The sequence below is a fragment of the Rhinatrema bivittatum genome, chromosome 5 (assembly GCF_901001135.1).
Source record: "Rhinatrema bivittatum chromosome 5, aRhiBiv1.1, whole genome shotgun sequence".
In the NCBI taxonomy this organism is placed as follows: domain Eukaryota; kingdom Metazoa; phylum Chordata; class Amphibia; order Gymnophiona; family Rhinatrematidae; genus Rhinatrema; species Rhinatrema bivittatum.
Window position 1 is genome coordinate 89,975,562 of NC_042619.1, and position 25,747 is coordinate 90,001,308.

General features: G+C 45.6%; 1 protein-coding gene across 1 annotated transcript in view; it reads right to left on the bottom strand.

The window, feature by feature from the left end:
- ATP8A2 (ATPase phospholipid transporting 8A2) overlaps positions 1-25,747 on the bottom strand; it is a 1,219,142-nt gene that overhangs the window by 781,707 nt on the left and 411,688 nt on the right. The gene's annotated exons all lie outside the window — the stretch shown is intronic.

Sequence of the window (25,747 nt, forward strand, 5' to 3'; positions counted from 1 at the left end):
CTATTGATTGGGGGAAGGGATTGGCAGGCACAGTGAACTTCCTCTCTTTCCACCCCCAACAAACATCAACAGACACCCATTATTAATTCCCAGCCTTCTCCCGCTCCCCAATCCGTGGTTCAAGGATTCCCAGTCCTTCTCCTCACACTTCCTCCCACTGTGAGCTAAACATCCCCAGTGCTTTTCCTCTTTTCCCCTTGATCCCCTGCCTGTTTCCCCCAGCTATGCCTATGCTGCCTCCCATCCACGGGTGCTGGTTAACCTCTGGGGGAACGAGATGGAACGGCCGGCACTTCTTTTTAAGCTTAAGAGGCAGGGCAGCAGGAGTATTCTTCTCCAGCCCCTCCCTTCCAAGCAGCTTGCAGGGAAGTGAAGAGGAGGGGGTGAGCCTGGAGTAGACAGAGCAGAGAACAGCCATTCTATTCCCCAGTCCAGCCCCTCTCCTCCTGTTCCCCACCCTCACCCCCTTCTCATCCTGTATTGCAGGGGACTGGACACTGGGGGAGGGGGGAAATGAGGACTACTGGGGGACTCATGGGGGTCTGAGGATGATCAACCTTACAAGGGTAGAGAGGAGAAGGATATTAGAGAGAAAGAGGCCAATTGTTTCAATATTCCTTCTCCTTACCCCTGTGATCCTTCCACTCCAGTTCCCACCAGTGCTGAACCTCCAGTTGAACTTCACCCACCAGTGCTCATCAAATTAAGAGTGTGAATAGTGTTTTTAGGTATGTGTGTTTGTGTGTAGGTGTATCTGATAGATAGTGTGCGAGCTTTGGAAAGTTTTCACATCCAGCCCTAGTCCTGCCCCTTTGGACTGGCCAAACCTGGCTCTAGACCTGCTCCACCTAACATCACCCCTTACAGTTCCACTTCCTTTTTGTCTACAAATTAAGCTCTGATAGCCAGTGTCACCAAAGGGCAAAGAACTTAATGCAGCTCCCCTCCACTATGCCTATCATCAACCTTTCCATCTACTGCTGCACTCACCCCATCTTAGGCAGCAAAACCCTTGATTTCCCCTTCTCCCCTCCCCCCTCCACATACACACCCCAGCTCCCATCATCAAAATAAGTGTTTGACTGACTCCTACTTCCTTGAACTCTGTATTTTTCAGTCCTTCTCACTCAGGCTTTCTAAGCTGCTTCCAGGGCTGTGTACAGACAAACCTTTACAACAGCAGCACAGGCCATTTGCAGCTCCTTCACACTGTGCTTTGAGGAGCAATGCTCCTCCATGCAGGGAAAATCTACTTTTCCCACACACCAGGACTGGAGGAATGGGGGGAAAGGGTGGTGGTTTATATGTTCATTTTCATAAATTTTAATACATTTATATAAATGCCAAATCCTGCTTGTGAACTACCTTCCAGCCTCTCAGAGAAATGAAGGAGATCCCCTAACACTCAGTTGCTCCCCTCCGTGCAGTAGGCTATAGATCCCTACACAGAAATTACAAGCTAGCAGAATACCTTACCTAGGTCAGACATGCAGAACCTAGACAGACCCTGGCCAAAAACAGAATAAAGAGACCATAAAGTATAAATACAAACATGCAGACAAAATCTAAACTGGAAACTGCAACAAGCTGGACTGTATGCAATTGAAAAACAGAAACATCACCATTCATCATAATCTACCTTATAAATGGGCTCTGATTGACGGCCCGCAAATACACAGTAGAGAGCAGCTCTACCGCGCAAGCGCGGGTGAGCACGTCGGTCAGAGTGGAACGTGCCCGAAAAAAAAAATGGCGCTGGGAGGAGCAGGAGCGGCGGCGAGGAGCAGGGGCGGTGGCAGCGGCGGCGAGGAGCAGGAGCAGCGGCAAGCAGAAGCGGCGGCGGCGCCGTGCGCGAGGGAGAGAGGGACACCCCCCCCCCCCCGAGATCTTCCATCTGCCGGTTGTGGATGAGCTGAAAGGGGAGGGGATTGAGAGAGGGGGAGTGACTGAGGGGAGGGAGGAGAGAGTGAGGTGAGTGAGGAGAGAGTGAGGAGAGGGGGAGGGGAGGGGGAGGGAGGAGAGAGGGAGGAGGGGGAGGGAGGAGGGCGGAGAGGGTTGACGCTGCGGGAGGGGGGGGGAGGAAGGTAAGAGGGAGGGAGCCTAGAGGGGGGGGTGAGGAGGGAGAGAGGTGGAGAGAGAGTGAGAGGGGGAGGGGAGGGAGAGCGTGAGGGGAGGGGAGGGGGAGGGGGAGATGGAGGGGGAGATGGAGGGGAGGAGGAAGGGGAGAGGGAGGGAGACTAGAGGGGGGAGGTGAGAGGGAGGGAGGGAGAATGAGGGGGAGGGAGCAGTGGGAAGGAAATGGACCGAAAATTTTTTTTTAAATGTAGCCCGTTGTTACAGGCTTAACGGCTAGTACAACAATAAAAGCAAGAAATAGAAAACATCAATCATAACAGTAAAACCATGCAAATAAACAGAAAAAAATATTTCAAACAGCTGATGAATAGAACATCTAATAATCACAAATTTATATAAAATATTTCTAAATTTCACCAGACATCCATAAAGTATTTCAAAACAGCTGACACATCAATTAACACATAGCAATTAAAACTAATAATGATTTTAAAAAATCCCCTGCTCTCTATACCTGGAATCTTTTGATTTCCAATCACCCTGAGATTGTTGTGGATTATTGGAGGAAGTGTGTGTGTGTGTGTGTGTATGTGTGTTGGGGGGGGGGGGTGTTCTTCTCTCTCTTATATATATACCCATTCACTCTCTCACACACTTCCTCTCTGTCACTCATAAACATGCATGTTTCCTTTGTTACACACACACTCACACATGCTCCCTTCCTCTCACACTCTCCCTCACACATACTCCCTTCCACTCACTCTCATACATGCTCTCAGAGGGTCAGAGGGATGCTGGGCAGGGAAAGAGGAAAAGAGAGTGAGCCAGGACTGTCAGAAGGAGTGGGCACTCGGCAGCCGCTCAGGGTGCAATGTACAAGGTCTGGGAGGAAGGCGTTGATGCACTCAAGGCTCTGGGTACCAGCGCTGCATGCCATCACTGTAATGGCATGAGCCCTCCTTAGTCCCTATGCAGCTATTGACTCAGCCGACCAGTTATGTCACCAAGGGAGGAACCCCACCCGACCAGCCATGCTCCCTGGGACTGCCTGGGGCACAGGGCAGCCCAGCAACAGGTCTCAGGAAAGCAGGGCGATACTAGGTAGGGAAGTGGGAGACTGGGTTCAGGGCTGGTGATGCTGGCAAGGGAAAAGGAAATAGAGGGGATACTGGTCAGAGAGGGGGGTGCACTGTAGTACACTTCATTTTTGTTTAACATTAGGCAACTCCAACTTGCTAAGAAACAAGTTAAGATGGTTTCTGTTTGGTTTTTCCTTTCTTTACAAAAAATGACTGTTTACCTAGCTGGATTGTTTGGCTCCGGCTGCCACAGCAGCAGTCGGGAGAAGAGATAATAAACTGCCATCGGAGGGATGGAGGAGGAGTGCCAGCAAAAGAAATAAAACCAAAAAACCCAATAAAACAGGTACAGGAGGGAGGGGGGCTGCCAGCCCATACTGATGCGAGGCTAAAGCAGCCTGGCAAAGTGAGACCAGAGGGAGAGAGTGGAAGACACAGCCTACAGTGAGTAGCAGAGAGGCAGCCACCGGCAGAACAACTTCACAGACAGCCACAGTGAAGTAGGAAGAAAAGGGTCCAGTTCTGTTGGGCTGAAGAAGCAGCTATTGTGGCAGGCGGTGCAGGTCCCGGCCAAGAAGGGGAAGGTCAGCAGCAGTGGTGGGAAGGCATGACTGATTAAGCTGCAGGAAGCAGGAGGCAGTGAAAGGTAGTTTGGGATTCAACTCCAACGTGCAAGAACAGGTTCTGCACGCTCGCGGCCTCTCCCTCCCGCACTTCCTTCTGTGGCTGCCTCAGCTGCCTGAGACAAAGAGCAAGCAGCTGATTGGAGGATTGATGCCAGAGTCATGTATACTAGTCTCCAATTGGCTGTGTGCAGCCAGCACAACTCAGTGCTGTCTAGGGCCCATGCAAGCAGCTTTAGCTCGGTAACTGGATGCTGTACAAAACCTGGCAGTTGGCCACCCTAGGAAAAAAAGACACACTGTGCATGTGCAAACATACCTGTGGTGGTGGCTAGTACAGCATGCCTGATATGCTGAGGAAGAGGGAGAGCATACCACCACAGGTATGTTTGCACATGCACAGTGTGTCTGTTTTTCCTAGGGTGGCCAACTGCCAGGTTTTGTACAGCATCCAGTTACCGAGCTAAAGCTGCTTGCATGGGCCCTAGACAGCACTGAGTTGTGCTGGCTGCACACAGCCAATTGGAGACTAGTATACATGACTCTGGCATCAATCCTCCAATCAGCTGCTTGCTCTTTGTCTCAGGCAGCTGAGGCAGCCACAGAAGGAAGTGCGGGAGGGAGAGGCCGCGAGCGTGCAGAACCTGTGCTTGCACGTTGGAGTTGAATCCCAAACTACCTTTCAGCATTCACACATGCTCTCTCCTGTTTCTGCCACAGCACCTTGAGATTTCAGTATGATCTCTGGAGCCCAGCAATATCCCTACAAATTAAGAGTTTCCAGGCCAAATCTGGAGATTTCCCAGGCATGATCACAACAATGTTATATTTATCAAGATCCCTTAGGTGACTGCAAAACCTGCTGTAGACAAACAATGGGAAGACCATTTTAAAAGCCATTTATGAGGATAAAAAGCATTTACCCGCATTCCTCAGTTGTCTGAAAATTGCCATCCCTCAATGCTACTAAAAGTTTGTGCATTACCGCACTGGGAAAAAGCATTCCCAGGGGTATTTACGTCTGGGAGTGAAAGTAGGTATGTAGATTGACATTTTAAAACCTTCATATGTACTTTTTGAGCAAAAATCTACTGGCAGAAAAAGCAGGTGAAAGCAACCACATGTACTTTGTTCTTGTGGCAAGTTCCAAAGCAAAAATATGTGCAGTCTTTGTCCCACTGCAGACAATTTGAAAATGTTCTCTGTTTAAACAGTTTACCCTGCAGAAATCAGGCACTACAGCAGCTTATAAAAAGATGGCTCTAAGAATACTAGTCAGGGTTACCAACTGGTTCCATGTTTTCAGATCAGGGTGACCCAGGCTTAGTTTTATCCCAGTGTATGATTAAGAAAAGCAGAACTGCATGTTGGTGCATAAACTCAGGATGAAACTATGGACCTGGATCAGTTTATCTTCAAACATCGAGCCGGTTGGTAGCTCTAGCAGCGCAAGGACCAAGTGGGAATAAAATGATCCAACACAAATAAGTAGGTAATTCTGATTTTTGACAGAATTTTTGTACCTAGTATTTACTAAGATGAGTAATGACAGTACAGGTTTCAGTGGGTAAAAAAGTAAGAATTGGCAAGCATCAACTGGCTTGCATGAGAGGATTTAGTAACATAGTAACCTTTGTAAGATGTATTAGAAATTGGCATACGTGTGCATATTTTATATGAATGATGCATTTAGAAAAGGATGGCTGTGCACCATATGTTCATGAATGTTTAGTTTTATTTGTGAAGTGAAAGGAAGGAAGTGGAGGAGGGCAAGGGAAAAGAGAAAGAAGCAGGCAGACAAACTAAAGTAAAATAGATGGAGCATATATGCCAGCCTTCTGATTTTAGATATAGGCAGGCCCAGCGTCACCAGGTGTGCAAACCGTACAATTGCCAGGGTGGCACACCCAGTGGGGCGGCGTCGGGAGCAGGGAGAGACCTGTGTTGCCGCTGGTGGACTTGATCTCACGGGTGGCGGAAGAAGTGGAGGCCTGTAGTGCTGCCGGTGGGATCAGGTCCACCGGCAGCAAAGAAGCAGGAGGCAATGGCGTACTGGGGAGGGGGCAGGGGGCAGGGGGGGCAATGTCCCCAGGCACAGGGCTATAGGGGGGGTGCTGATAGCCAACAGGGAGCCCATGCAGCTGCCAGTGGATCTCATCCCACCGGCAGCTGAGCAGGGAAGCATGTTACATTAAGATCGATGGGGCTGTGGTGGAGCTCATCCCACCATGGTCCGAAGAAAAAGTCACCTCCAGATGCTCCTCCTCCTTCCTACCTGAGCAGCCCTGGAAGAAAAATGATACCTGATCTATGTGGGCAGGAAGGAGGAGGCACATCGGCTGCATGCAGAACAGGAGCAGTGTTTGTTTCAGGGCTGCCGCGTATCCCACCTCGCGGTCGCCTGAGAAAAGGAGGCCCGGTAGCATGGCCACTCCGAATCCCACCTCGCAGCAGCCAGAGAAGATCAGGGCTGATGCAGAGCCCATCCTGCAGCTACTCAAAAAGAGGAGGCCCAGAGGTGAGAGAGAGGCTGAGGCCCTGTAGAGTATGTGTATGTATGAGAGTGAGTTGAGAGACTGAGTGTATGTGAAAGAGAGTGAGAGACTGTGTGTGGGAGTGGGAGTGAGAGACCGTGAGAGACTGTGTGTGGGAGCCTGTATGATCAGAGAGACAGCATGTGAGAGCCTCTGTGGGTGTGTGTGAGACAGCATGTAAGAGTCAGAGAACCTGTGAATGTGAAAGTGAGGCAACATGTGAAAGAGAAAGATAGTGAAAGTATGTATGAGAGAAAGCATTTGAGAGTGAGAGTTGGTGTGTGGATGAGACAGCATGTTAATGTGAGAGCCTGAGTGTGTGTGTGTGTGAGAGAGAGATAGCATGTGAGAATGAGAGCCTGTGTGTGTGTGTGTGTGTGTGTGTGTGTGCGCGCGTGTGTGAGAAAGACACATCATGTGAGAATGAGAACCTGAGTGTGTGTTCGAGGGAAGAAGGGAAGAAGACAGGTGGATAGAGAAGAAACAGAAAAAAAAAGAGAACCTATAAAAGGAATTGGCAAAAGACCAAGAAAGGGAAGGTGGGGAAAAAAAGCCTGTGACCAACCAATTAGAAAACTAAGATCAAACAGCAAAGGTAAAAAAAAAAAAAAATCATTTTGAATTTTTAGTGATTGGCATATATTATCTTTGGGAATGTGCAAGAGTAGCACTTTCTCTATGCTGATCTTGCGATGGTCAAGGAGGCTGCCTGAGATGGGTATGTGAATGGGAGCCTGCCTGGGATAGCTGGGTATGTATACAAGCGGGACATACCACAGATGAGGGACTTAGAACTATATTTCTGAATATCCAAATGTGGTATTAATGATTAGGATAAATGATTTAATTATCATATTATAACAGCATTTAATGTAACCACGAGGACATTTTGTATAAAATCATGAATATATAGTGATGTTTTCTGTTATAGAAGACCAACAGTAATGTTAAACTTTTGGGGTTATTTGAGAAGATAAGGGACAGATTGAGGTAAGAAGTAGTACAGAGTTGAGGGTTGTTATTAGTCGGGCTCAAGACCACATGTTTGTACAAAGTGTTACTGTGTTTAAAATTAAGCAGTGAATAACACATTTCTATTAGATACTGTTATTGGTTTAAAAAAAAATGAAAAACTAATATTACATGATATTTTCAATAAAGCATTATAATTTTAGGTAAAAATGGAGTTTTTGGAGTAGCAAATTAATAAGCAACAGTGCTTTTTCTCCTTTTCCCCCCAAAAAATTTTTTTGGTTTTTTTTTTTGCATATATATATATATATATATATATATATATATATATATATATACACACACATATACACACACACACACACACACACACACACATATATATATATATATATAAGAAAGAGAAGAGAAAGTCTGTGCATCTCTCTTCCACTAATCTATGACAATCTCAGGGTGACTGGAAATCAAAATTCCCAGGTATGGAGAGCATACATTTTAAAAATCCTTTTTAGTTTTATTTTTCAGGTGTTATTTGATGTATCTGCTGTTTTGAAATATTTTATTGGTGTTTGTGACATTTTAAAAAACTTGTATATACGTTTTTAATTATTTGATCTTTTATTCATCAGCTTTTTTTGAAATATTATTAGTATGTTTTTAGTATTATGATTATGTATTTATTTTATTTCTTGATTTTATTGTTTGATGTTTGAGGAATGATGATGGTTCGGTTTTTTATTGTTGCACCATAGAGTGTCTAGCTTATTGTGGTTTCCAGTTCAGTTTTTGTCTGTGCATTTGTATTTCTACTTTATGGTTGCTCTATTCTGTATTTGGTGAGGATCTGTTTATATTCTGCACATGTGAGTGACATGAAGCATTCTCCTAATAGGAAGTGTATTAGTATTTTAGGCATTTCGGAGGGTCAAGCCCACACCCAAAACACATCACAAATGGGCCGATTCAGTAAAGTCCGCAGGAGAGCGGGCGAATGCCTGCTCTCCCGGCGCGCGCACAGGCCACTCGCCTGTGCGAGCGATTCAGTATTTAAATGAGGCCCGGTGGTAGAAACAGGCAAAAGGAGGCGCTAGGGACACTAGCACATCCCTAGCACCTCCTTTTGGCTCGGAGCGGCGGCTGTCAGCGGGTTTGACAGCCGACGCTCAATTTTGCCGGCGTCGGTTCTTGAGCCCGCTGACAGCCACGGACTCGGAAACCGGATGCCGGAAAAATTGAGCATCCGGTTTTCGACCCGACAGCCGCGGGCCGTCTTCAAATTTTTTTTTTTTTTTTTTACTTATTTACCCTTCAGGACCTCCGACTTAAAATCGCCATGATATTAAGTCGGAGGGTGCACAGAAAAGCAGTTTTTACTGCTTTTCTGTGCACTTTCTCGGTGCCCGAAGAAATTAGCGCCTACCTTTTGCACATTTTGTTTTCTGAATCTCGCGGGAATACGTAATAGGGCCATCAACATGCATTTGCATGTTGAGGGCGCTATTAGGTTCGGCGGGTTGGACGCCCCTTACTGAATAAGGGGTAAGGGAAAACGCGCGTCCAATGGCAGGTTAACAGTGCGCTCCGTCGGAGCGCACTGTACTGTATCGGCCTGAATAGGCCTAATAACATATGGGTTCCAAGTGTCTTTTTTGCAGGAATTTCTGGTTGGCTTCACAGCAGTGCATGTAAATATAATGTAAGTGATATTTTTACCTCAGTGTACTGTACTTTGATATTTTTCATGTAAAATATACATGCACAACTATGTGTGCGGAATGGGGTGGGGGGGTGTTCTGCAAGGCTATAAGATTAAGTCAGACCAGCCATAGAGATGATCTAACTTAGCTGTATATAACTTATCCAACTAAGTAGTAATTTGTGCATGGATATTCAGCGACATAGCCATGTCGCTGAATATCCTTTGTAACTTAGCCGGATATGTTATAAGTTACTTAGCTGGATACGGCTGAATATCGGGCCCCTTATTTATTGAAGGAATTCCATAGTTACCCTATATTCAGAGGATGAAATGCATAAATTAATTTTCATGTTCTTTTATTAGTTCACTGTGCGATGCCTTATATAAAATGTGTGAACAGTGTATATGGCTACCTTTCTTCTGGAAGAAGAGAATCTGATTTCATGGATTTTCTTATATTAGTTTGCCTTTATGGGTGCTTAGCATGAATTTAATATTTTGTCTTATGTCTTTCCTCAGATTACCTCACAGTCAGGCCAATACAGAACGGTGTGCTCGGCCGCGCGTTTTCGATGCGCTATTTTTACCCCTAATGCAGTAAGGGGTAATAGCGCATGGAAAACGCACTATTCCCCCCCCTCCCCCGAAACTAATAGCGCTCATCATATGCAAATGCATGTTGATGAGCCTATTAGGTAGGTAGTCACCCGCAATACAGAAAGCAAAATGTGTGGCCAAGACGCACATTTTACTTTCAAAAATTAACTCCTGGGATCTGTGTTTGGACCAGTGCTGTTTAACATATTTATAAATGATCTGGAAAGGGGTACAATTGAGGTGATCAAATTTGCAGATGACACAAAATTATGCAGAGTAGTTAAATCTCAAGCGGATTGTGATAAATTGCAGGAAGACCTTGTGAAACTGGAAGATTGGGCTTCCAAATGACAGATGAAATTTAATGTGGACAAGTGCAAGGTGATGCATATAGGGAAAAATAACCCTTGCTGTCTTTACACAATGTTAGGTTCTATTTTAGGTGTTACCACCCAGGAAAGAGATCTTGGCATCATAGTGGATACTGGATAATACATTGAAATCATCTGTTCAATGTGCTGTGACAATCAAAAAAGCAAACAGAATGTTAGGAATTATTAGGAAGGGAATGGTGAATAAAACAGTGGCTGTCATAATGCCTCTGTATCGCTCCATGGTGAGATTGCACCTTGAATACTGTGTGCAATTCTGGTCGCCACATCTCAAAAAAGATATAGTTGCACTGGAGTAAGAGCAGAGAAGGGCAACCAAAATGATATGGCACATGGAATGGCTCCCCTATGAGGAAAGGCTAAAGAATTTATGGCTGTTCAGTTTGGAGAAGAGATGACTTAGGGGGGATATGTTAGAGGTCTACAAAATCAAGAAAAGACTTGAATAGGTTAATGTAAATCGGTTATTTACTCTCTCAGATAATAGAAGGCCTAGGGGGCACTCCATGAAGTTAGCAAGTAGCTCATTTAAAATAAATCGAAGAAAATTCTTTTTCACTCAGCGCATAGTTGAACTCTGGAATTCATTGCCAAGGATGTGGTTTTGGCAGTTAGTGTAACTGGGTTAAAAAAAGGTTTGAATAAGTTCTTAGAGGAAAAATCCATAAACTGCTATTAATTAATAAGCAATAGAAGCTTGAGGTCTATTTACTGTTTGGGTACTTACCAGGTACCTGTGAATTGGATTGGCCACTGTTGGAAACAGGATGCTGGGCTTGATGGACCCTTGTTCTGACCCAGTAGAGCATATCAAATGTTTTTATGGAAGTAGAAGAGAAGGGGATCCCATCTGGATTTCCACCTAAGGAATCAGGACAGGCTGTGGATGCCTAAAGGTAGGATTTGTGCAGTTAGCAGGGTCCTTCTTGTAATTTACAGTGAGATAGACTTTTAAGCCTGATACCTCTTTGTGCAAAGGGGCTCTCCTTCAGAGGACCAAAGATCTGTGAGCCTACTCTACTCCCTGTTGTGTGAGATAGTGAAGGTAGAGAAGCTATCTAGATTGAGACTGTATTTTTTTGGAACCAAAGAGTAGTGAGGTGATTTTTGCATCCCCCTTCCCCGCTGGGATTCAGTGCAGCCTGGCCCCCAGATTTTTCCACAAGAGAAATCACCAGAATTAACTGCTAAGGAATAAAGAACGGTATAACCAAATGAAGAAAGTACAAGAGAAGGGAATCCCATCCAGATTTCCACCTAAGGAATCAGGACAGGCTGGGTGTCTAAGGGAAAGAAGATGCTAAAGGTAAGATTTGTGCAGTAAGAAGGGAACCCGCTCACTAGGATTCCACGGGCAGCCGCTGGGAGAGCATGCACATTTATAATCACCATGGGCTCTACCCAGAGGTCTGTAATAAGGACATCTACCTACACGGAAAGAAACCCCGTAACTACAGTCAGATGTACACTCATCATTTTGGGCAATGGACTTTAATTTAACTTTATTAATCAGTAAACTTTATTTTAACACCCAGACCTGGTCCTATCTGAGTTCTTACAGCCTCGCTCCCGATGAGAAGCACTCAAAGTACAGCACACACACACACTGGTGACCTTCTGTTATCGTCTGGGCCATAAGCGAGAGCTTCCTCCCATAAAAAGAATCCCCTCCCAGGAAGTAAGAGTCAGCATGGGAGTGAATGTTAGCTGGAACAGCCCCAGAAGATATACGGTAAATAAGATTGTCTGCCCTTGAGACTTGACACACCCCACTAAGGGTTACAGACAGTACTAAAGATCTACAAAATGTAAGTAAAGAACAATTGAGGACACACATCATGAGTCTTCGATCTGGAGAGAGGTTTTGTTCTCTCTGGGCAGAGACAGTAATTTTACCTTTTTATCAGTTTTGGAAGGGGTTTTTCTTGCCCAACTAAAGGATACCCTGTCCACCTGGAGAACACCACTTAGCCAAGCCCTGGAGGGTGAATGTTTCCCTGGCACTGGTAACTGAGATACTTGCATAAATAGAAGGAAAAGAACTGTAAGCAAAGAGGAATTTTCTGGTGCTTAGGATTAAATTTTGTGCCATATATCTCATCTGAATTTTCTGTCAGTAAAGACTTTAATTTTCAACACTAACCCAATGACTCCAGTATATTATTTGGCACTTACAGCATACACTGTGAAGGAAAAATATCTCTCTCCCAGAGACAAAAAAATAACAATGGAGTCATCGCTAGCATTCCAGAATTTGAAAGGGAAACCTTTTCCCCCATCCAATAAAGAATCCAAGCCTTGGGGTTACGAGATTGGGTTGGAGCTAGCCTGACGTTCCAGCCCTGAAGAGACAGTAACAAAAATCTTTTATGGCCCTATCGGTGTACAGGCCGCATCCGGGAATGGGGTTACATAGGAAATTAGTGATTGCCTAAAAAAAGGGCACTTTTCAGTTGTATAATATCATCTGATAATTCAATCAGGAAGCTCTATAAGGTTGTAGATAAGATGTCTGAGATACAAGAAAAAAGAAATCCAAATAGGAATGCTGAAATTTTTTAAGGACAAAGTTAGTGGTTTATAAAGTAAAGTGGATGGAGGTAAGCAGTGATTGGTTTTTTCAATGGATTCAGATGGTTTTACTTCAGGAAGTTTGTTAGAATTTTCTGCGGTCTCTGGGATTGGTTTAAAAAATAGTTTGAAGACTATGCGGCCTTCTGGGAGTTCCCTGGATTCAAGTTTTCTGTCTCTGATTAGGTCACTGACTAAAGACAGACTGGAATGTTTGGTAGAAATGGTTAATGCTTCCCTGAGTGTAGGCCTTTTTCCTTCAAGTCTTAAATGGACCATCATGTCACCTCTATTAAAGAAACCCTAACTTGACCCTTCCTGTTGTGAGAACTAAAGGTCGATTGCCCATTTGTCTTTCATGTCTAAAATCTTTGAGAAAGTTGTAGTTAATCAAATTTTTCCTTTTTGGAAGATACTAGTGCTCTAGCTGATTGTCGGTCAGGATTTAGACTGGGCCATAACACAGTGGAGGGTCTTAGTGTCACTGTCAGATGACTTTCTGAGACAGTTTGATGTAGGGAAATCTGTGTTGCTGGTATTGTTAGAGCTTTCCAGTTTTTTTGATTTGGTAGATCATAACATTTTGGTTAATAGATGCTGTCATTTGGGGTTGGGAGATACAGTCTTTCATTGTATTTATTCCTTTTTAGTTGATCAAGTTCAGTGGACATAGATAGGTGAGGAATGTTCTCAGGTGGATCAAGTACGGGATGGGGGATCCTCAAGGTTCTTGCTTGTTATCACTGCATTTCAATATTTTTTTTATACAGCCTCTGATGGGTTTGTTTCAGGAACTGTACTAAAGCACTGAAACATGAAATGGCAAACCTACTGTTGGTAATCTGTTAAACTATCATTAAAATGAACTACAGAACTTGAAGACTGGAGGGGAGGCCAATGTAATGCCGGTTTCTAAAAATCGGAAAACTACAGACCAGTGAGCCTGTCTGTGCTGGGAAAAATTATTGAAAGTATTCTAAAGAACAAAGTTTCTGAACATAGATAGATATAGTTTAATGGGACAAAGTCTTGCTTCACCAATTTGCTACATTTTTTGAAGGAGTGAATAAACATATGGATCAAGGTGAGCCAGTAGATACAGTGTATCTGGATTTTCAGAAAGCGCTTGACAAAGTACCTGATGATAGACTTTTGAAGAAATTAAAAAGTCATGGAATAGGAGGCAAAGTTCTGTTCTGGGCTGAGAAATGGTTAAAAAATAGAAAACAGAGAGTAAGGCCTAATGGTCAATTTTCTCAATGGAGAAAGGTGAATAGTGCTTTTTAACATATTCATAAATAACCTAGAGATGGGAATGATGAGTAAGGTGATCAAATTTGCTGATGATACAAAACTATTCAAAGTTGTAAAGTCACAAGAGGATTGTGAGTGATGACCTTGTAAGACTGGGAGACTGGGCAGATGAGAGTTAATGTGGACAAGTGCACAGTGATTGTTAAAGATCTGCTCCCCTGAGGGGAGGAGTTAGCAATCTGTTATTGATCTTCTCCCCCAGAGGGGAGGAGTTAGCAATCTGGTATTGATCTGGCTACTGGATACTCCTGTAGAAGGAGGAGCTAGCCTCTATTATGGATAACCCCACCAGGAGGGCGGAGTTAGTAATCTGTTAGCACTCACCCCGCCAGGAGGGTGAAGTTAGCAATTCGTATGGCTTAGCTCCTTCAGAGGGGAGGCGTTAGCAATCTGTTGTAGATCACTCCTCGAGAAGAGAGGGGTAACAATCTGTTAGTTATGTGACCGCCCGGGAGGCGGAGTTAGTCTTCTGTAGAATGCTGTTTCCCCAAGGAGAGGAGCTAGCGATATGTAATACTCCGTAGGCAGAGTTAACGATCTGATGTGGGATGGCTCCCACAGAGTGGGGGTCGGTATGATACCGCTCTAATAGTTTAAGGAATAAACACTTAGTAGAAATGGAGAATCCTTGGGCCAATGGCAGATGACAGCACCCCCAGGAGGAGATCCTGAGAGGGACCATCAGCTAGGCTGGAGTACTGAGACAAACACAGATAGTTCTTTATTAGACTGGAAGTTGAACCACCAGAGGTGGCAGTAGTGAGCTGATGTGCCCAGCAGGGCTGAAGTCCCTCAGATACTGGAATTGCAATCTCTGGGTTGCTGAACTGTAGAGAGAGACTATAGGTAGTGAGTAGGCAGGGTATGCTGGATACATAACCAGTAGTAGATGACACACTCACAATTGTAGATATCTGTAATGGCCTCTTATGCAACAGAGAGTCTTCAGTATATTCAGGAACAGAAGCCATAGGCGAGTACTGGTTCCAATAGGCAGTCTGAAATAAGAACTCACAATAGCTGTGTATGAGATGGCTTCTGGAATAGAAGTGAGTCTTGGAGGGATTTAGGAACATAGGCCCTCGTGGAGTGAGTACCGGTTCCTATATGCAATCTGTAATAGTAATTCATAAGATATAGGTATGCGATAGTTTCTGAGATAGAAGAGAGTCTGTAAAGGGTTTTAGGAACATGGGCCCTCGTGGAGCGAGTACTGGTTCCTATCTGCAATATGCAATAATAACTCACGATCTCCGTACCTGCGATAAGGTCTTAGACAGAAGGGAGTCTTCAGAGATTAGGAACATGGGCCCTCGTGGAGCGAGTACCGGTTCCTATCTGTAATAGAACTCACAGTGTTCACGTCTGCGATCGCTTCCAGGCAGTAAGGAGTCTTCTGAGCATTCAGGGACGTAGGCCCTCGAGGAGCAAGTACCAGATCCCGTCTTAGCAATCTGAAATCAAGAAGAGAGAAAGCGGGGCCTCCGAGGAGCGGGTACCCCTAAGTAAGTTTGTAGAGGCAGAGCAGTGGAGAAAGAATTCCCCTTGCTAACTTGATTCATAGTTGCAAGCAAAGACCTTTTAAGTTGGAAGCAGATGACATCACTACGGGGGGACGCCCCCGAGGTTCGCACCTTTGCTGGTACAAAGTCTGGAGCGTGAGCCCTTACGTCATCAGGAACATGGCAGATCCGCAGCGTCAAGCCAGCCCGGGGATTCCGTGGCGAAGAGGCGAGGAGAACCCATGGCAGCATCTGTCCGTCAGACCCGAAGGGAGTCGCCACAAAGGTAGAGAGGGTGGAACGAGGGCGAGAACAGACACGAATGCAACAGTGATGCATGTAGGGAAAAACAACCCAAATTATAGCTACACAATGCAAGGTTCCACTTGGAGAGTCACCATCCAGGAAAAGGATCTAGGCATCAGTGTGGATAATATGTAGAAATCCTCTTCTCACTCTGCAGCAGCAGCCAAAAAAATCAAATAGAATGCTAGAAAGGAATGGAGAATAAATCAGAGAATATTATAATGCCTCTATTGCTCCATGTTGCAACCACACCTTGAGTACTGTATGCAGTTCTGGACACCACATCTCAAAAAAGGCATAACAGAATTTAAAAAAAGGTATATTTTATTTATTTAAGGCTTTTATATACCGACTTTCTTGATACAAATCAAATCAACTCGGTTTACACATGAAAGACAAATGGGTATAGAGAAGGTCAACCAAAATGATAATGTGGATAGAATAATTCCCCTATGAGGAAAGGCTAACATGCAACTTGGAGTCCATATGGTATTAGGCCTATTGTAATATCCATTGGGTGTGGGCTTAGCCCTCAGAAATTTAAGAGGAAACAATTACCATTACAATATAGTAAATTCCCATACCAAAAGAGGACTAACTGCCAGCACTCAAACAGTAACAACCCTACCTATGAAAAAGCAACACTGCACATATTAAACCAGGCCCTAGACAGCAATACACCTCCTATAAAGAAAACAGACCAAGACAAGCTTCTTTTCTGGTGTAGGGATCTAAAAGCTGTCTAGAAAGTAAATAAACTGAACTACATGCTAGCAGAATAAATACCTCATCTTGATCACACATGCAGAACATAGCCAGACCTTATCCAAATGCAAACAAAGAGATCATGAAGTATAAACAGAAAGTGTGCTGACAAAAAATGAACTGGACACTACAAGCCGAACTCTGTTTGCAGAGCAACAATGGAAAACCAGAAACATCACCATGCCTCTCCAGCACCCCCCCCCCCCCCCCCCCCAATCATTCCTATACTAATGCTTAAGACCACAGAAAATCAGTGATGTCTCTAGACAGAAGAATTTGGGGGGAGGGGGCGGGGGAGCCAAAATGACATTTCCTCATCACACGCACCTCCATAGTATGGCCCCCTGCTTTAAAATTGGCTATAAAAAAGTCTTAATAAGAAAGTCCAAAGGGTCTTGTTGTGCTGCGATGGACGAGAGCACCAGGGGGCGCTCTCCAGCGTGGGATGGAATGTGTGCCCTTGCGGTGAAACGTCCTTACCCTGAGCCTCGACCGAACCTGCGAGCTTCCTTGAGACCACCAACACAATGGTGGTCTCTGAATGGTCCTCCGACCGTTCCAAGCCCTTTCGGACTGCCGCTAGGGAGCGGTGGGAAGCAGCAGTTTGGAAGAGGACAAGGCAGACGAGGACAAGACACAGGATGAGAATTCAGACGATGACTCAAGACAGGCGAAGACTCAGACATTGGAGTAGACGAAGACTCAGACATTGAGATAAACTTGAAAGGAGGACTGTGACGCCATGTGCTCTACACATCCCAGCCAGGGTGGTCGTGGACCACAATGGAGGTGAAGCAGCAAAGCTGACATCGATTCAATTACATTAGAGTTCAAGATGTGAGGGTGGAGATCTGAGACGAAACTCAGATGGGTTGAGGATGAAGATATGAGACGAAACTCAGATGGATTGAGGATGAAGATCCGAAATGAAACTCAGATGGGTTGAGGATGAAGATCCGAAATGAAACTCAGATGGGTTGAGGATGAAGATTCGAGACAAAACTAGCAAGGCGGATCCAGTTCATTGAGCCTATGCATGGAAGCGACTCTGATAAGGGAATTGGCAACAGAACGAGCCACCTCATTGCAGGCTACATATCTGCCCGGAATAGCAAACGTGCAAGCAGATAAACTCATCAGAGTGTTTCATCCACATGAGTGGTCCCTGGACCAATCCATAGCCAACAGTATCTTCATCGATTGGGGCAAACCCTGCATAGACCTTTTTGCGACTCAATACAACACAAAATTGGAGAGGTTTTGCTCTCTCCTTCCCTGCTCAACCAGTCTACTCCACGCATTCCCGCCAATCCCATTAACTTGAATGGTACAGAAGTGTATCTAGGACCAAGTGGAGATGATCCTTATAGCTTTAGCTTGACCGAGGCAACCATGGTACGCATATTTTGTTCAGCTGTCGATGCAACTTCCGAGGGCACTGAGTTGCCAACTTACCCTCCTGATGCAGAGACCCCTACTCTCATCACTCCATCTCGCAGCTTGGAGATTGAGTGCCAAGTCTTAGAATCATTGCATTTTCTGTCCACTCTTCATGAAGTTTTTCTGTCTTCGAGGAAAGTGTCCAATTGCCGCAATTATTCCTTCAAGTGGTTCCATTATGTCCGTTGGTGTAACACGCAATCTGTTGACCCGTTCGATTGCTTTCTGAAACTCCTACTTAACTACCTCTGTCATTTTGTCCCAGACAAGTCTACAGACTTCATCGGTGAAAGTACATCTAAGTGCAATAGCTGCTTATCCCCATTTATTAGATGGGCATGCCATTTCGACTCACCCGTTAGTGTCTCACTTCATGAAGGGCCTCCTGCACATTCGTCCACCGGTACAAAAACCTCCAATTCCATGGGACATTAATGTGGTACTGACAGGCCCAGTGCAACCAGGTGTGCATACCGTACATTTGCATGGGGCGGTGGGCTGGCGGCACCAGGAAAGGCCGTGAGCCCACCAGCAGAGTTCAACCCATTGGTGGCTGAAGAAGGAGAGAGGCCGCCAGCAAGTTGAGCTTTGCCGGTGGCCTCTCTCCTTCAGCCACCGGTTGCCTGCAGCCTCTCTCCTTCCTCGCCGCCAAAGTTAAGTCCTGCTGCTGGGTTAAGCCCCACTGGCGGCAAGGAAGGAGAGAGGTCATCAGCTGTCAATCATTAAGGAATCAAGGGTATGCCCCTAAACAGTTTATATGATGGAATACCAATCGATAGCAAGATTTAGACCCAATGGGTGGACACTGTTTAGTCTAAAAATCCATTGTTGTTCTTTCAAATTACCCTTGATTCCTTAATGATTGACAGTTGATGGGGGCGGACTTAAAAGGCACCTACCTGCGCACCGGCTCCGGCAAACGTAACCGGAAATGGACTTTCACCAGCATAGGCAGATTTGTGATACATTGTGGTATGTTGTTCCCTTTTCTCACTTATTTTTACTACTGCAAAATGGTGTTATTTTTTACAATTTATGCTTTATATTTTAAGAATTCATCTTTGCCCCATGAAGAAGGATCACCGAAACACGGACCGTGTCGGGCATCAGTATTCATAAATGGAGTAAATTCTCCCTGTTTCAGATTCAACTACATTCTGCCAGTTAAGTACTATATGTCCTTTTATTCAAAAGCAAGATAATTGATATGAGAAAAAATTACTTGATATGAAAACAATTGATTGTGAAGTATATACTAAGTTCTCTACGAAGCACATTTCATTTGATCACATTGGTTGCACAGACATTTTTCAAAATATTGCAAAAAATTATGACCTATGATTATACATCACGGCAGAGATAATATCCTGTGCTTTTCTATAGCACACATATGATGATGTCATATATAAAGATCATCATATAAGTTAATACACCTATATGGTTTTTCTACATTTCTTGACAATATATCAGGGGAGATAGTTTTCCTTTTTCGTGTTTCATAGCCACTATCACCTGAAGACAATATACCCAAGTTGACACACCGGCTTTTGCAGTTAAGGTATTACTATGTCCATACCCAAAATTTATGCCAAAGATGATATCAGCCTTTCATTTGAATGAATCCATTTCCCTCCTGACATACTTCCTGAAACCCCATAAAAATGAGAGGGAAAAGACTACATAGATTGGATTGTAAGTGGGCCCTTGCATACTATAAGAAATGAACACAGGGCCACAGGAAATCCCAACAGTTATTCATCTCCTTTAACCCCAATAAAATGGGCGTGGCAGTTTCCAAAAGGACCTTAGCAAATTGGTTGATGAACTGTATCCGTCTTGGCCATGCCACAACTTCCATGCCTCTACCTGGGTAAGTAAAAGCACACCAGATAAGAGCGACAGCAACCTCTCTGGTGCATCTAAAGGACATACTTATAGTGGACATCTGTAGGGCTACAATGTGGTCCTCAATTCATACATTTACATCTCATTATTGTCTAGACCAGTTCAGTGAGAAGAGCAGTGTTAACCACAGTAGAAAATAATCAGAGCCTTAGGTGGTCGAGTTGCATATCGTAGTAACAAGGGCACTGATTGGATACTCTGCACGAGTCTTCCTTGTGGAAAGCAGCAACTCTCAACTTGGGACTCCCCAATCAGCATGGCTCTTTCACTCACTTATCGATGGAAAAAAGCAAGTTTGCTTACCATATACAGTGTTTTCCATAGATAGCAGAATCAATGAGCCATGCGAACCCGCCCACCTAATTTATTTGGTGAACGTAGTCCGTAATCTTTCATACCAACTGAAGACTAACATAGATGACGACTGAGGTAATCGCGCGGGAACATCCGCAAAGCTCTGCTATAGGAGAAGGTTTTGAGCCGTGCTGCCAGAGGCCATCATACCCCATCAGCATGGCTCATTCACTCTGCTATCTATGGAAAACACCATTTACGGTAAGCAAACTTGCTTTTATGTACACCCTGTGATTAGGAGGGTGACAGTGTGGTTTTTGTTTGCTATATATGTATGTAGCAGGACCCCTTGGTCTGCCACTAAAAGCCCTTAATTCCATTCAAGTAGACTTAACACCTCTTGAGCTATCCATCCCCCTCACCCTCACCCTCCTCCCAGTTAAAACAGTGAGGATTGGTTGCTCTTTGCTTTATAACCCGGGTATTTTGTAAATTAAGGGGTGGATCGTTTCAGTTCAGTGCAGATAGCAAGCAGTAAAGATGTATGTTTTTTTCCCTCCCTGACTCAGGTTTTTGCTTTTTGAGCTGAGTCTCCTCTGTGCACATCCTGCCAGAGAGTCTCAGAGTTAGGTTACAGTAAGGAGCTCTTTTTGCTGGAACTCCCCTCCCCCCCCCCCCCCCCCCAGGACTCCCATTCCAGGATTGAAGACCTGTGAGCCCATTCACTCCCTGAATGTGGCAAGTACCTGTGACAGGCATGGCTGTGTGAGACGGCTGAAGGCTAGAAGAATCCTATTTTTTTTAAGGGACTGTGTTTAAACCATGCCCTTTGAGAAAGGTCATTCTGCTGGCTAGAGTCAGAGGACAGGGGCTGAAGACCAGTGAGCCCATTCACCCCATGAATGTGGCAAGCACCTGTGAGAGCAGAACGCCAGACTGGGAAGATTTTTAATTAGGAAGCTTTTTTTCTTTTATTTTGTGAGGAGGCTTTTTGAGTCACCCCTCCTCACTGGAAGCCGGGCTGGACTAGCAGGCTTCTGTACCATAGACTTTTCAATCCAAGTTGTCACCTTTTCAGGACATTTAAAAGTCCAGTAAGATCATGAAGAGTCCATCCGGATTTCACCCAAGGGACCAGGATACAGGGCTGGGTGATTGGTGAGAATCTGGAGACTGAGGTAGGACCGTTTTAAGGAGACCCCTGACATAAGTATCCTGGGTAAGCCACTGGGAGAGCTTTAGTGCACGTTTGCCACGACCATGGGGAAGCTCAACCAGTTTGCTGAAGAAAAGGACACCTCCCAGAATGAAATACCCTCAATGTGGGGCAGTGTAAAGGCTGGCTCCCTTTTCTACCCGCCCCCAAACCCCCTCCACCCCCCGACTCTCCCCTGGCCCCCACCTAGCCCTGCCTACCTTGCCTTCCACGCCCCCATTGTGTCCTGCTTCCTTAGCTTTGAGTCGCAGGCTCTAACTTTACAAAGAATATCTGTAACTGCATACTTATTTAAAAATGGACTTATATATATATATATATAATTGTTAATTATTGTTTTATTTTCTTCTATAGTGTTGCCCCTCCTTAGGCTTAGGGAATCAGTACATACCCTAGAGGAAGGGTCACATACAGAAATTGGTCTCATTTCTATATAATGAAGGTATGTGTCAATTTCACATAGGTGTACCCTGATAGAATTTGTTTTCAGCTCAGCTTAGAAGTTATGTTGAAAGTGATCAAGCAGTTTTTGTGTGGTACATGAAAAAGGAGCTATGACCTTGCTATCACACCAATTAGTAAACCTCTATCACTCAGAAGGTGTTTCATATGGATTTTTCCACCTCTACCTCTACCTCTAGCCCTTGACCAGCTAATCGATCAAGTAGAGAAACATATGAATCCTGAGTTTAGATAAAAATGTCACAATAGCTGCTAGATATTTCTTAAACACCTAGGGGCGGATTTTAAAAGGCGCGCAAATAGCCTACTTTTGTTTGCGCTCCAGGCACAAACAAAAGTACGCTGGATTTTAGTAGATACGCGCGGAGCCGCGCGTATCTGCTAAAAACCTGGATCGGCGCGCGCAAGGCTATGGATTTTGTATAGCCGGCGCGCGCCGAGCCGTGCAGCCTACCCCCGTTCCCTCCAAGGCCGCTCCGAAATCGGAGCGGCCTCGGAGGGAACTTTCCTTTGCCCTCCCCTCACCTTCCCCTCCCTTCCCCTACCTAACCCACCCGCCCGGCCCTGTCTAAACCCCCCCCTTACCTTTGTCGGGCCGCAACCTTTGCCGGGCCGCAACCTTTGCCGGGCCGCAACCTGGGGGCGGGTACGGAGGGCGCGGCCACGCCCCCGGACCGCCCCGGGCCGTAGCCACGCCCCAGCCCCCGCCCCCAAAACGCTGCCGACACGCCCCCGAAACGCCGCGACGACTGGGCCCGCCCCCCGACACGCCCCCCTCGGAGAACCCCGGGACTTACGCGAGTCCCGGGGCTCTGCGCGCGCCGGGAGGCCTATGTAAAATAGGCTTCCCGGCGCGCAGGGCCCTGCTCGCGTAAATCCGCCCAGTTTTGGGCGGATTTACACGAGCAGGGCTCTGAAAATCCGCCCCCTACTGTACGGAAGCCAGAACAGAATGTAGTATGTGGTACTGTGAGAGTTGGATGTATCTCTGTCTGAGTATGTGCTTCCTTTAAATCCAGAGAACACAATCTCCCTTTCTTTCCTAAGATATTTATTCAAGGACCATAGATCATTGAAGCATAAGGATCACAGAGCTGCACTGGCAAGGGAAGCAACGACTCCTTCAGCGAGAAGACCTAAAGGCAGAACCAGAGACTGAGACAGATTTCTATCAGGCCCTGACTTTTATGCTCTGGGGTACTGACAGGCAGACATAAGGGAAAAAGCATAGGACTGCTTCTATGTCCAAGTCCATAAGCAAAGCACATCAAGCAGCACTGTCTGAATTTTCAAGAAGGCTTGTCACCCAATAAAATGTTGCTAGCAGTACATTTTTATGGGTTATCATAATGCTTGATGATAACTGCATGGCGTGGCAGTTACTACCCTTAACAGTAACATGGAGGTAACCTGCATGGAGTGATAGTTACTACCATAAGAAGCTTGCTGGGCAGACTGGGGCTGAAGTACCAGCATTTGGGGCTGAAGTACCAGCATTTGGTACTTTTCTGCTGTCATTACTATGTTAGTGTGTATATCTCCAGCTCATGCCAAGCTCATGTACCTGATCAGAGAGTCAATAAGAAAAGGCATTGAGTGGCCATCAAAGGATAGGAACCATTGGCACTAATCTCCTTCACATGGCTGTAAGAATAGGGGGACAATGAATGGATGTACTCTCTTTTCTAGTCAGTGAACCTTGGTTAGGTTTTGTTTTTTCTTTCCACTAGTTAAGCCTTCTTGCAATTTTCAAGGTTTATTTTTTTGTTTTAAATTTTAAAAATGTCCTTGTCAGCAGGCACATTTTCCCTGCAACTTCTGACAGGTTCTTTGATTGTGGTCCTTTTTTTTTTTTTTTTTTTTTAATCTCTTCTGTAGTCTTAACCAAGGGACACATTTCAGCTTTTGATTTTGTACAGTCAATTTTTATGACAATGATAGAAAAGACCAGGGCTTCAAGAAGTGCCCATAATAAGGCAAAAGATGTCCATGAGGCCTATTGTTATAGTTCAAGGACTGTGGTAGTCAGATAGTGGACCCTTGGGCCGGGCTGCCAGGGATGAGAGTATGGCAGACCGGGAGGCGGAGTCAGATGCCTGGTAGGACTTCACTCGGGACCCAGAATCCCCCCGGGAGGAGCCCGTAGGGACCCAGGCCCTTGGGGCTTAGGCTGTGCAGGGGAAGACCAGAGGCTGATCAGAGGGGGTCAGTCAGGTAACCAGAAGAGAGCAGGCCCCGGATCGGGTCAAGGTGGAGAAAGAGGAACAGAGTCCAGAAGCGATCCGAGGCTGGGCCAACGCTCCGTGGGCAAAGGTCAGGGCAGACCGTCGAATGGACAGAGTTCTGTAGCAAGGCGGGGTCTGGGCCGGCAGCAGGCAGGCGAAGTGCTGAAGCAAACCGGGATCGAGGCAGGCAGTGAACAAGCAGGCAGAGTACTGGAGCAGGCGGCAGACAGGCAGGCAGTGTACTGAAGCAGACCAGGGTCGAGGCAGGCGGCAGACAGGCAGGCAGTGTACTGAAGCAGACCGGAGTCGAGGCAGGCAGTAGACAGGCAGGCAGTGTACTGAAGCAAACCAGAGTCAAGGCAGGCGGCAGACAGGTAGGCAGCGTACTGAAGCAAACCAGGGTCGAGAACCAGGAAGTCAAACGAGAACGTCACTGAAGCAGGTACAGGAACGGAAGGCAACTAGTATTCAGAGAACCTCGTTGCAAGGCGTTTAGTAGGAGACTGAACGCCGGTTAAATGCGGTCCGGGGCGTGACGTCAGCAGAAGGGGCCGTCCCGAACTTCTGGGTACTGGGCGCACATAAGGGCCTTCCTCGCATGCGCGAGGCAAATGAGAGGGGCGGAGCTTCTGGCGGCCTGGACGGCGTTCTCCACGTGGCAAGACAGCGGCCTGGCGGCCTACTGGACCGGAGGCCCGGCGCGGTCCTCTGCGGACCGAGATGAAGGTAAGCGGACCCGACCCCAAACATGGGGGAGGCGGTCGGGAACGCAACACCTATTTACTAAGAGGTCAATATACACACACAGTCCGGCTAGCAAAGTTAGCTGGATAAACTTATCTGGCTAAATTTGGAGGTGTAGTCAATAGTGAAACTGCACTATTGAATAAGGCTGGCTACCTTACAGTTAGCTAACTAACTGAGGCCTGGATTTATCAAAATGCATTAAATATCGCATGCGATAGGAAAAGGGATGTGTTTTATGGTAATAGGAATTTTATCACAACTTGCGCTAATACCTATGCGAAGCGCTATCTTAGCGCAAATTGCGATAACTTTTTGGCACTTTGCGATAAGTGCCAGAATTGTTGTATTTCCTACATACAACCACGTTATAATGTTTAGTAGTTGTAAGCTCCTGGAGAGCCAGCCTAGCTATCAGAGCCACTGAAAGAGAGAGAGAGAGAGAGAGAGACTCTACCTGGTAACATCAAGCTAGGTTGAGAGAACATTGCACAAATCTCATCTTTGGGTGAGTTTCCTCACTCCGAAGGTCATCAAATCTTCACAAGAGAGCATTGTTCTGTTCATACATCTCACTTTGAATGTCAAAGTGGTCCCTAACCCCCTATACTAATACCTAAACCTCACCTCGAGTTACTAGATGGGCCTCCTATAGAGATATAAATACCTATCTAGTGTGAGGGCATTATGGCTAGGTGCTTTCTCTGTCTCTCCCTCTCTCATAGCTAGGCTGGCTCTCCAGGAGCTTAAAATTAACATCCCAACATGCAATAAAGCCCTATCACACAGCTTTACACTAATGAAAAAGGTGTAGTTAAAACCATGTGAGCATTTTTTGCATGCGAAAACGCCATATAGCACTAAATGGCTAATTCAACTTCTCCCAGTTACACCCCTGGAACGTCCCTAACTTAGCCAGGCAAATTCTAGCTGGTTATCTTATTAGCCAGCTAGAATTTAGCTGAATAAGTGTCTAAATATTCATTTAGCTCATTAACATCTGAGTTAACCAGCTAAATGCTTTTGAATAT